Genomic DNA, 13,434 nt, shown 5'->3' with positions numbered 1-13,434 from the left:
GGGACAGTGCTCAGGCCCAGAGTACAGACCCCACGACCGGACCCCCCCCCCAAAAAAAAAAAAAAGAATAAGGGAGGAACAATGAATATATTTGGTAAAGAACAATAATGACTTGAATAGACTACTACTCTAGTCATTCTCAAGGACAGAAGAGAGGTATGGTGGTCAGTGGGAATGGGCAAAGTAGAGGCAAGAAATAGAATAAATGGTATTAGGACAGTGGCTATATGCAGTTTTCTATTAATGGAGCCTAATGCACAACAGAGGAGAAAGTAAAAGGAGAAACAAAGCTCTTAAGTGTGGAGCAGGCCAGGACACCCTTGCCTGTTGCTGACCCAGAATACCTGAATGAAGTTTTTTTAAAATTAAGTATTTATTCTGGCTCAGATTTTCAGAGATTTCAGCCCATAGACTTTGGCTCTGTTGATTCTATATCTGCACTGAATCATGATGGCAGGCGCTTGTGGTAGAAGCTACTCATTCATGATAGACAGGAAGGAAAAAAAGAAAGAGAGATAGAGACAGAGACAGCGACAGAGAGACGGAGAGCAAGAAAGCGCCCCTATCAGGAGCATCCCCAAGACATCCCTTGGTGCCTTACTTCCCTCAGCCAGGCCCTATATTCTAATTTCACGACTTCCCCAACAGTCTACTCAAATTTTGAATCTATTGACGGATTAATCCAGTTATGAAGTCAGAGCCCTCAGGACCCAATCACTCCCTAAAATGCCAACTAAGCCCCCTATATAGAAGCCTAGAAAAGACAGAAAGTTCACTTTCAAACCATAGCAGCCTGATTTCAGGATAAAGAGCCAGGATCTCTCTTCCTTTCTCTCTTCCTTTCTCTCTTCCTTTCTCCCTTCCTTTCTCCCTTCCTTCTTTCTCTCTTCCTTCTTTCTCCCTTCCTTCCTTCCTTCTTTCTTTTTTCTTTCTTTCTTTCTTTCCCTCCCTCCCTTCCTACCTTCCTTCTGAAGGGTTATGAGGCAGTGACCATTTGTTGCTTGTTTCAGCTAGCAGAGCAACACATGGTGGTAATCCAAACACCTGGTTGTGTGCCTTTATAAGCCCTGCAAATCCTTAGCTTGGGGCTCTCCTCCTAGGCTCCCCTGTGTCAGAGTGTAGGACGAGACCCGAGCTGCAACCCTTCTAAATAAAACCTTGCTTTTGCATTTCAGAACGTCTGACTCTCAGTGGTCTTCTTGGTGGGGTCCTGCGACTTAGGCACAACACTTCCTTCCTTCCTTCCTCTTGTTTCCTTCCTTCCTTTCTCCCTCTTTTCTTTCTTCCTTCCTTCCTTCCTTTTTCCTTCCTTCCTTCCTTCCTTCCTTCCTTCCTCTCTTTTCCTTCCTTCCTTTCTCCCTCTTTTCTTTCTTCCTTCCTTCCTTCCTTTTTCCTTCCTTCCTTCCTCTTTCTTTTCCTTCCTTCCTCTCTCTTTTCCTTTCTTCCTTCCTTCCTCTTTCTTTTCCTTCCTTCCTCTTTTCCTTCCTTCCTCTTTTCCTTCCTTCCTCTTTCTTTTCCTTCCTTCATCTTTTCCTTCCTTCCTTTCTCCTTCCTTCCTTCCTTTCTATTTTTCTTTCTTCCTTTCTTTCTCTTTCTTTCTTTCCTCTATCTCCATCCCTCCCTCCCTTCCTTCCTCTTCTTCCTTCTTTTTTTTTTTTTAAACTACTGGATATTAATCTTAGGGTCTTGCAGTTGCTAGGCAATTCCTCAGTCACCTGAGCCATGCCTCTTCCCCCCTCCCTCATCCTTTTGCTTTATTACTTTTTGGACAGAGTCTTGTGCTGTGGCCAGGCTGGGGCAAAAGTATCCATTCTGGGCACTCCACCTTCCTATCAAATGATAAAGTTGGAGGCCCACAGAACCTGAATATTCTACCACTTATGATTATCTATATCCCTAGATTTGTACATAAAACTAAGCTGAAAGCTAAAGAAGTATAAAAAGATAGAAGTCAGACACGAGTGTTCTCTCCCAAGAGACTACTGAGTCTCCCTTTCTCACTGGTGTCTCCCTCTCATCTTCTTCTTGTCTTGTCCTTGGAGATGCAATGTTGTTGCAGTGAGACAATGTGATGCTAGCGCTAATTAGAGCCAAGCTTTTGAAATGCATTTCCCTGGCATCCTCTAAAAGTTAGTCATGTTCATAGAATTTTGAGCCAGATCAGTCAGTTGTTTTTAACCCAAAAAACAATAATTAATGTGTAAAAGATTTATGTACCTAAATGTTTATCTCAAAGACACTTGACAAAAAAACTAAAACAAACCAAAACAAAAACCCTCCTTATGACATTGATCAAGATACATTGTATTCATAAATAAACATGGTGAATTGAAACTTCCTGTGTAACTAAAGGCAATAAAAAATCCAAAAAGCCTCCTTGTTTTGAAAGATGAAACTAGTAGAAATAGTTTGTACTATGAAAACTGAACAAGGACATTTACTGAAAAAGGAAAGTGATAAAGGGGTTGTCATTGATTGGAATAAATTGTAAATGTGTGAAAATGTAACAATGAAATTGCTCTCTGTATGACTATTATAAGCTAGTAAAAAAGTCAAAAGAAAATCAAAATCATACCTTATTCAATTTATTTTTAATTAATTATGTTTTAAAATAATTGTAAATGATATGAGAGAATGCTTACATTATAATGTTTAAAAAAATACCCAAAGCATAGAGGTAAATACTATTATATCATTAGGTTTGTTTTTTAAAAGCATAGAAGTCAGGTGGTACAGGCCAAATCTTAGGGATTGTCCTACCTGGTCTACCTTTGAACCATAACTCAAATCTTAGCCTCCGGAGTAGCTAGGATTTGCAGGCAGGAACCACGGGTGTTTGGCTCTGTGTTATGTTTTGTTTTGTTGGTGATACTGAGGTTTGAATGCAAAGCCTTGTGCTTGCTCTGCTTTGTAGTTCTAAGATGTGAGAATTGTGTTTTAAAGTCAAGTCATGCAGAAAAGTCTATGAGACTCTAGAATCTCCAATGAACCAGCAAAACATCTGGGTTGCATACGTGGCTTTAGTGGTAGAATGTCAGCTGTGAGGGGAGGGAGACTCTGAGTGAGATCACAAGGTCTTGAGTTCAAGCCCTGGTAATGGCACGTACACATAAGCACATAACATTATAACAAAACAACATTAAAATACAGTGGGAAGATGCTGCTAAGGAATTGAGTAAGTGGGAGGCAGTAAGCAGAGTTGTCCTTGCCTGTGATTACAAGTTTGTGGTGAGTTCTGGTGACTAGTGTTCATCCCCTTCCTCCCATGATCCATCAGAAGTAAAAAGAAGCATGGAAGGATGTAACAGAAAAACAATACAAGCAACACAGAAGCCCCGAAGCGCCATCTAGTGTTAAGATAGTATTTTCTCACAGTGTTAGTACATGGTGTTAAATCCACAGGAATTTCCAATGACCCAGTTTCACTATCCCTGATGGTTCTTTCATTATTATTGACAATAGTTTATTTATTTAAAGAAAAATCATTCTGAAGCAAAGGTAACAATAAACATGTAAGTTCACATGGTAGGTAAATAATTGCTATATTTTCTGTATGTTTTTTTTTTTTTTTAATTTTTATTTTTGGGTCCAGTCGTGGGGCCTGAACTCTGGGCCTGAGCGCTGTCCCTCAGCTCTTCAGCTCAAGGCTAGCGCTCTACCACTTGAGCCACAACGCCACTTCCGGCTTTTTTTTTTGCTTATGTGGTGCTGAGGAATCGAACCCAGGGACTCCTGCATGCAAGGCAAGTGTTCTACCACTGAGCCACCTTCCCAGCCCTATTTTCTGTATGTTTGGAATATTAACACTCAAATTGCTAGGCGAATTGTTTCTATTATAATTTAAATATATTTGTCTATTTGTTTGTTTATTCTTTGCAGTGTTGGGGAAAAAAATCAAGGGTCTCATGTATGCTAGGCATATGCTGTATCACTGAGCCATATTCCTAACCTCTAATGCTGATTCTTGGCAATTATTAACTGTGATGATTACTTTGGGCATAAAAATACTTGTTATTTTGGAATGATTAAAATACATTTATTTGCATTTTCAGCAATGTAAGATTCCTATTCGGATTTTTTTTATTCCAGGATCAATTATCCAGTTAAAAATCAGCAAACCAAAGAATAGTAATCCAAAGATAAAGATTTTGTGTAAATAAGCAAAGCTTATTAGCCTGTAAATGTAAGGTCAAATAGTATCTTGAGGAATAAATTAAAAAGGGTCTTGTATATAACATAAGCATAAAAGCACATGTTCTTATGACCTTAATTAGACCTGATTGGCCATCACAAAATTAACATAGGAACCAAATTAACTCTAGTTATGAACTTGAGCTTCTAGCAATTTGAGAGATTTGTTATATATTTAAGCATATATGTTTTTGATGAAAAGAGAGGACATCAATAAACTGGAATGTGCTACTCTTTAATGAAAAAAAGAAAAAAAAAACAAATAAAAATGATACAAAGCCTTGAGCTACATTATTGGAGGAATTGCCAAGATATTACTCATAATAGTTTCCTAGTTGTGTGGATGGCAGCTGGCATTTTCTAACACTTGATGTCTCACATTCTGCCATATGTTAAGCAATTTCTTTCCTGGAAGGATTAAATGGGTGGCTACTTTTCATACACAATATGAACTAGGTCATACCCAACTCTTCCTTGCTGATGTTTGGACAGTAGGACTTATTCAGAACTGGCATAATATCTAGTGTTGTAGCCAGGTGTGGTGGCTTTACTGTAATCCTTGAAGCTGAGAGGCAGAGACTGGAGGCCAGCCAAGCATTTAAAAAAAAGCTCATGAGATAGTATCTCAACCAATGGTCCTGGTACCATGCACCTTTATTACAGCTGTGGGAGAAGTACAATAGTTGGGTGCAGTGGTACATGCTTGTCATCCTCAGCAACAAGAGGAAGCAAGGAGAAAGATTATAGCCCAAACTGGATTGGGAGTAAAATGAGAGGATATCCAATGCCAAATGGTGTTGGGAGCATTCATTAAATCATAGACTGCCTACCTAGCAAATGCCAAGCCCTGAGTTCAATCCCAGTACTGCTAAGAAAAAGAAAGGTGGTTATGTTCCTTTTCCCTTGTCCCTCCCCTCCCTGCCCACCCTCTACCTTCTTCAGTACTGTAATTTGAACTGAGGTCCTTTTTTTGGGTGGGTGGGGGGGAGGCGGTCGTGAGGCTTGAACTCTGGGCCTGGGCGCTGTCCCTCAGCTCTTCAGCTCAAGGCTAGTGCTCTACCACTTGAGCCACAGTGCCACTTCCAGCTGTTTAGCTCAAGGTTAGTGCTCTACCACTTGAGCCACAGTGCCACTTCCAGCTTTTTCTGCTTATGTGGCGCTGAGCAATCAAACCCAGGGCCTCATGCATGCAAGGCAAGCACTCTACCACTGAGCCTACCTCCCCGGCCCAGGCCTCCCCCCTCCCTTTTTTAAAAATTTGTGCTGGTATTGGAGCTTGAACTGGGTCAAATCAGGATCAAGGTGCTGCTGCTTAGCTTTTCGCTCAAAGCTGGTGCTTAACCACTGGAGCCACAGCTCCTTTTCTAGTCTTTTCTTTTTGAAACAAGAATCTCATACTTTCTGGAATGGCTTTGAACCTCAGTCCTCAGATCTCAGCCTCTCGAGTAAAGCTAGGATCACAGGGGTAAGCCTCTGGTGCCTGGCTGTGTTTGTGTTTCTTGAATAAAATCATGACTTTAAATTCACTAAAACTTTAAAAAAGAACAAGAGCTTTCTTTCTTTGAATAGGAACCATTCATTCTGATCATAGTAAAACTACATACTAATTGTAGAAAATATTTTTTATTTATTTATTTATTTTTGGGTCCGGTCGTGGGGCCTGAACTCTGGGCCTGGGCACTGTCACTCAGCTCTAGAGTTCAAGGCTAACACTCTACCACTTGAGCCACAGCGCCACTTCTGGCTTTTTTCTTTTTGCTTATGTGGTGCTGAGGAATCGAACCCAGGGCCTCATGCATGCAAGGCAAGTGCTCTACCACTGAGCCACCTTCCCAGCCCAGAAAATATTTTTTAAAAGCCCAAAACATAAATATAAAAATTTGTTTTCACATCCTGCAGTAGTAGCACAAAGAATGGTTTTGGGCATTTTATTCTTTTTCCATGCATGCAGCAATCCTCCCTCCCTCCCTCCTTCCCTCCCTCCCTCCCTCCCTCCCTCCCTCCTTCTCTCCCTCCCTTCCTTCCTTCCTTCCTTCCTTCCTTCCTTCCTTCCTTCCTTCCTTCCTTCCTTCCTTCCTTCCTTCCTTCCTTTTGGTACCAGTCCTGAAGTTTGAACTCAAAGCCTGGCACTGTCCCTGAGTATTTTTTTGTTAAAGGCTAGCACTATACCATTTGAGCTACAGCTCCACTTCCGCTTTTTGTTGGTTAATTGGAAATAAAAGTCTCACATACTTTCCTGCCTAGGATGGCCTGGACCTCAATCCTCAGATGTCAGCCTCCTGAGTAGCAGGATTACAGATGTGAGCCCCAGTACTCAGTTCAGCTATTCATTTTTTAACCAGAGATTATATATTTTATAATTGTTTTTGCCAGTCCTGAGGCTTGAACTTAGGGCCTGTCCCTGAGTTCAAGGTTAGTGCTCTACCACTTGAGACACAGCACCCCTTCCAGCTTTTTCTATTTATGTGGTACTGAGGAATTGAACCCAGGGCTTTGTGCATGCTAGGCAAGCACTTTACTACTAAGCCACATTCCCAGCCCTAAAAATACATTTTAAGGTCATTTTTAGATAATTTTTACAATACTACTAAGTATTCTAAAACACCATTATATCTTAAACATATTTATATTTTATGTATATAAAATATAACAACATACATATGCAATGATAATATACACAAATATTTCCAATTTGTATGTTAAAAAGTTTAACATTGATGAAAATCACCTTTAATGATGACTTGCCCTGTGCATAAATATTAAGCCTAGGGCTGGGAAGGTGGCTCAGTGGTAGAGCGCATGCCTTGCATGCCAGAGGCCCTGGGTTCGATTCCTCAGCACCACATAAGCAAAAGAAAAAAGCCAGAAGTGGTGCTGTGGCTCAAGTGGTAGAGCGCTAGCCTTGAGCTGAAGAGCTGAGGGACAGCGCCCAGGCCCAGAGTTCAGGCCCCATGACTGGACCCCCCCCCCCAAAAAAATAAATAAATATTAAGCCTAAGCAATGGAATTGTTTGGTCAATAAAAAATTTTAGAGCTTTGATGTTAATTACAAAATTGCCCTTGAGAAAGTGTATATGCACTGAGAAGCATTTTAACTCTTACTTTTTCTTTCAGATAAGATTTTAGATTTATTGGCCTTAGTTTATAGATAATATATGTCAAGCTTTTTTAATGTTTTTCCATGTCTAATGGGATCCATTAACATCCATTTACTAGAGTGTTAGCTATAAATCTCTACCCATACCATGTAACAGCCTGAGAGCTGTCTCTAGCACTACATGTAGATTAAATGTTAATTTAAAAACTTCAAAATATACTAGAAAATACTTTATTCCAGAGACTCCTTATCATTTCCAATGAGTATGATATGTAAAATAGGTAGTCTAATAGAAATACATTAATATAAACATTTGGAAAATCGTTATCCTTCAAATTTATGTACGTTGAAACTATAACATAGCCAATATTTAAATAAGCTCATGTATCATTGAGTGGTGACTGATTTGATTAATTTAGCGGGTAGTCCTGGGGTTCAACTCAGGTGATTGCTAGGCCACACCTCTGGCTCTTTTATGCATTTGTCATTTTCAAGGTAGAGTCTTTCTTTATGCTAAATTGGCCTCTGCTATGATCTTACCAAGTTTCCCCTTGTTGCAGACCAGTCATTATGTTTCCCTATAGCTGGATAACAGGCATGCCCAACCATTGGTAGAGAAAAATTTCCAGAACTTCTGTTCTCCTTAAATCTTAATCCCCCAATCACTGCCTCCTAATAACTAGAATCATAAGCTGGAACCCCCTCACCCAGCTATAGTGATTATTCTTTAAATTGAGTTGAGGCAGATAAAATTATATTAGGAAGCTAGAAAGTGAATTCATCATGTTAGTCAGCCTAACAATCTCATTGCCAATGGAATTCACTGCTTTCAATTGCCCTTACAATCTTCCTGTCAATTTTATAGTCTGCATAGCTGGACTTTAGAATTCCATGATACTTAACTCACAAAAAGATGTAGAAAGTATGAAATCTTTTGCTATTTGTGGATATAAAATATGAATAAACAAAGATCTAGAAGGTCTCGGAATGAGAATGGTTGGGACCGAGGGTTCCGCTTATCTTCAGTGGAAAGCACTGCAACTAAGGTTATCTTTCCGGTCTCTAAATGCTAGGCAGCAAGCTTCTCAGTACTCTTCAACCATCTGACCACTGTGTTCACGCATTCTATTTGTCCTTTCACTGCCCTCACACTCAACTTGATGATAGACCCTGAGTTCACGCCCCAGCACTAACATAAACACACACATACAAATTCATCTCCTACACAGAACTTGCATTACTATACTAGTCCTATTTTGTGAAAGGCAAACAGAGATGAGCAGCCGTATGGTTCGGTAGATTCAGAATGCAGGGCTGTGCAGCTCAACAATTCTCACTGAAGATAACAGAGTGTATGCTATTTTTACTTATAGTGAGAATAATTTAAAACAACAGCTATACACTTTAAATAGTCATTTCCACACTCCATATTGACTCTGCACATGGTCTGAAATAGAATGGAATTAGAGTACAAGAGAAAAATGACAGGGGCAGTTCGTTGGCAATCAACAGCTCTGAATGCTTGGACTGTAAAAGCACAGAACTTCTCAGTAGAAAGGGGGAAAACAATATCAGTCTTTGACAAAGCATCCTTCCGCTGCCAGTCTAGAGTTTGGCTGTTTCAGCAATGGTCTAAATGAGTAGCCAGACCCAGGGACATCAAAATGAGTTTGTTCCTGTTTGAAGCACCTGGTTTAAGCCAAGATTGTCAGTTTTTGGCCTGGATGTTTCTATAACATTTTGGAGGCCCCGCTGTTTGAGCAGTTGTAGAGTTCACTGATGAATCTCAATCATGTCATGAACTTAGCCTGTGGAAACTCCAATGGGTAGTGTTTCCCAAAGTGTGCCACCTGGGATGTTTCTCCACCCACTCTTTCGTGCTCTATTACCATCCACACTATTTAATATGATGCTTGTATCAGTCAGAGGAACAGAACCAATATCCTATATATAATTATAAGAAGGGGTTTATTAGATTGGCTGACAAGATTAAAGGCTGGTTATTTCCACCATGGCTATCTGCAGGGGAGAGCTAGGGAAATTAATAGTTGCTCAGTCAGTCCAAGGAGCTGGAGGCCTCAAAACAAGACAGGCCAAAGATGTAATCCCTGGTCAAAGCTGAAAGCTGCGAAGCCCGCTGGGGATCTGCTGCTGCAAGTTCATGTTCAAAGGTGGAAGAAATCTGGAGTCTAATGTCCCCAGACCACAACGGCAGATAAAAAGCCACACCTGCTACAGAAGGGTCTAGTGAGGGCATGCTTTTCTGTTCCACACAGGATAGTGGTCTACTGAACAGGGACACCCACATTCCAGGCAGGTCTTCCACCCTCATTAATTTACTAATGCTGCAGACTCATCTTCTCTGAAGACAGTATCCCTGGATTTACCAGTATTTCACATGCTCCTCCATTCAGTCAAGTTGTACGGCAACCACAATTAGCCATCACAGGCTGACTACTCACGGCTCAGCTCTGGAGTACTGGAAAATGTCTAATTGCTATAGAAATGGAATATATACCAACATGTGAGAGCTTAGTGCACAAAATTCAAAGTGTCTTTGTAAACTTTTTCTTGTATCAATTACATATTGAAAGATAATATTTTGAGCACATTTGGTTAAACTAAACTACATCTTTAACATTAACTTTGCCTTGTTTCGTTGTATTCCGTTTTTCTAATATGGCTATTAGGTAGTTGTGCTCTATATTTGCTCACCTTATTTTTCTATTAGGCACCGCTCTGGATGGACTCCTTTGGCAGGGATCCCATCATCACACGTTCCATTCCCATGGCATGCCTGGGAGAAGGCTCTAGCCTCTGCCAGATGAGTGAAGAGCGCTGGGCACTACCGTCTGGTGCTAAAGCAACTGAGGTAAGGTAGTAGGAAGAAGTTACAAACCTTTGTGCTTTCAGGAAGTGGCTCTGTGGCTCAAGCGGTAGAGTGCTCGCCTTGAGTTGAAGAGCACAGGGACAGCACCCAAGCCCAGAGTTCAAGCCCCACGACTGACCTCCCCCCCAAAAAAAACCCAAAAAAAAACCCCAAACCTTTGTGCTTTCAATGTCTTTAAGTTTTCTTCTAAGTAGACTTATTTAAGTGAAAAATGTAAGGAAATTAAAAATGCGACAATACAGGTGTGAACATATAAATATGGACATTGAAGTCTGTACTTACAGGTAAGTGTGAACATATAAATATGGACATTGAAGTCTGTACTGTAAAATAATGTACTATAAAAATATGATTTTATTTTTACTATGAATAAGACCATTTACACATGATATTATTTACTGTTTTTTATTGTGACTCTACTTATTCTAACTCATAATGAATATAGCACAAGCTATTTTTTTAAATTCTCTTCAGAAGATAGCTAACTTGTCTGTATTGTATTGTTCCTTCTCTAATTTTGCCTATACTTGAAGCAGTTATGATCTTTCTTTCCTATTGACACTTAAAGTGCCTCCACTTGAGATTCATGAGAGTAGTTGATAATACACTAGGATGTCATTTTGGACATTTCTGTCAGTCCCAGAGGACTCAACTTGGGCCATTATGAATTCATAATGGATCATTATGGATGCCTTAAGGCACATGTCTTCAAATTGTTTTTACTGTTAAGGTTAATAATGCAGAAAATTATAAAGAACATAAAAATCATTTCAGCTCTATAGGATAAAGGCAATTTAAAAAATAAGGTTAAGGGGCTGGGAAGGTGGCTCAGTGATAGAGCGCTTGCCTTGCATGCCTGAGCCCCTGGGTTCGATTCCTCAGCACCACATAAACAAAAAGAAAAAAGCCGGAAGTGGCGCTGTGGCTCAAGTGGTAGAGCGCTAGCCTTGAGCTGAAGAGCTGAGGGACAGCACCCAGGCCCAGAGTTCAGGCCCCACAACCCGACCAAAAAAAATAAAATAAAATAAAAATAAAAAGTAAGGTTGAGCTGGGCACCAGCGGCTCATGACTATAATTCTAGTTACACAGGAGACTGAGATCTGGAGGATCAGGTTTCAAAGCCAGTTCAGGCAGATAAGTTTGTGAGATTCCACCTCTAAAAATTCTAACTAGCGGGCTGGGAAGGTGGCTCAGTGGTAGAGCGCTTGCCTTGCATGCCAGAGGCCCTGGGTTCGATTCCTCAGCACCACATAAGCAAAAAGAAAAAAAGCCAGAAGTGGTGCTGTGGCTCAAGTGGTAGAACGCTCGCCTGGAGCTGAAGAGCTGAGCGATAGCGCCCAGGTCCAGAGTTCAGGCCCCACAACTGATAAAAAAAAAAAAAAAAAATCTAACTAACATAAACCAAAGCTGGAGTCACAGTTCAAGTAGTAGAAATACCAGCCATGAGCAAGTCAGCCCAAAGTGTGAAGTCCTGAGTTTAAGACCCGTTATTGCTCCCACTAAAAAACTTAATAAAATTGAGGTGAGTCCATTAACAACTGATAGATTGCTCCCATTAAGAGTAATTTATCAATTTATTCATCTACTTGACAATTTGATGAGTACAAGTGAGGTACAAGGTAAATAATGTACAGAGTAGGTGCAAATTTCATGAAATCCTGCAGATAATTACGAAAAAAAAATCCCATACAAGACAGCGTATATAGTATATATCTGAAAACATCAAAATAGAGAAACTAAAAAATGGCAAATGGGGAAGAAATGAAAAGAAAATTATGTTAATTTTTACCTCCAAACAAAACAAAACAAAACAGCAACAATCAAGATGGTTGTGATTAGTTCTAGCATGTTCCCTAATAATCACAACCTTGTGTCTGGCTAGCCAAGTTTTCCTGAGAGTTTGTTCCTACTATTGTTTAGAAGCCAAGAAATAAGTTGAAGTAAAGAAGCCACACTTGCTTTTAGTCATCTTAGGGTGTAATGATGTGAAATGAATGAAATATTAGAAAAACAAGTATAGCACAAGAGGGTTCTTCCTCTTTGTTAACTCCTTACTTTCTTTTGTGTTGCAATTAGTCCAGAGGGAGAAGAAATCAGAAGGGGCAAACATTTCTCCCATTACAAAATATGTAATGCAAAATCTCTTTAATTTGGGGCTTATTTGGCTAAGTAACTCTGGGTGGAGTTCACTAGAAAATGGCACAAAGTGCATCTTTCTCTGTATGTTTGTGGGTTTTTTGTTTTGTTTTGTTTTTTTTGTGCTGGGGCTTGAACTCAAGACTAGCATTCTACCTCTTGAGTCATAGCACCACTTCTGGATTTTGTATGAGTTGTTTATTGGAAATGAGAATCTCACAGGCTTTCCTGCCTGGGCTGGCTTTGAACTGCTGTCCTGAGATTTCAGCTTCCTAAATATCTAGGATTACAAGCATAAGCTACCAATGCTTGGTGTACCTACCAGTACCTGGTAGGTAAATGTATTCAAGTTTACCCACCTACATGAATCAAGCAAGAGTTTTAGGCTCACAGAGTCCTAGGACCCGTGGGAAAGATCCTATGGGGAGTCCTTTGGCAGATATGGGCTTCATTGCATTGATCCTCCAGGATACTCTGCTGACCTGGTGGCCAGGGCAGGTTGAATGCAATTGGCTTTGCTGGATGGATCTCTGTGCTCATTAGGAGGGCACACATGCTGGCTTCTGCTGATGCTTGGAGATCTTAGGGCAGCCTTTTCTTAGAAATCATTCCAAATTCCAGGTTCTACTTTAGACTCAAGAGTAGGTCATGACTTAGCTTGGGTTTCCCCAAAAGGAGAGGTCAGGTTAAGGTCTTGAGTGGCGACAGTATACTTAGGCCAATTCTAGGAAATGGAAGTAAGACAGGGAAGTAAGAAAAGCTAATACAAGAGTATGTTGTGGATTATGGAAGTCAGTACATGGGGCACCAGCACCTTGATTCTGCTGAAACCATCTGAACAGCATAGGAAGTTCCTTTCAGAATTGTCTGCTCAGGAGCTAGGTATAACAGCCCATGACTGTAATCCCAGTACTCAGGAGACTGAGGCAGGGGGACCATGGGTTTATGGCCAGCCAGGGAGACCTGTGTCAAAAAAAATTGTGTGCTTGAAGAACTGGAGATGGAAAGGTTTATATGTACCTCAACTTGTCCCCTGTCTCCTGAAGGTTTTATATTACTCTGATATAACCCTCACAACAAAGAATCACAGCCTGGTTGGCTTAAATAGCACAAATTGATT

Source organism: Dipodomys spectabilis, unplaced genomic scaffold (genome assembly GCF_019054845.1).
Source record: "Dipodomys spectabilis isolate Male_0828 unplaced genomic scaffold, ASM1905484v1 ptg000043l, whole genome shotgun sequence".
In the NCBI taxonomy this organism is placed as follows: Eukaryota; Metazoa; Chordata; class Mammalia; order Rodentia; family Heteromyidae; genus Dipodomys; species Dipodomys spectabilis.
This window is presented reverse-complemented; position numbering follows the sequence as displayed.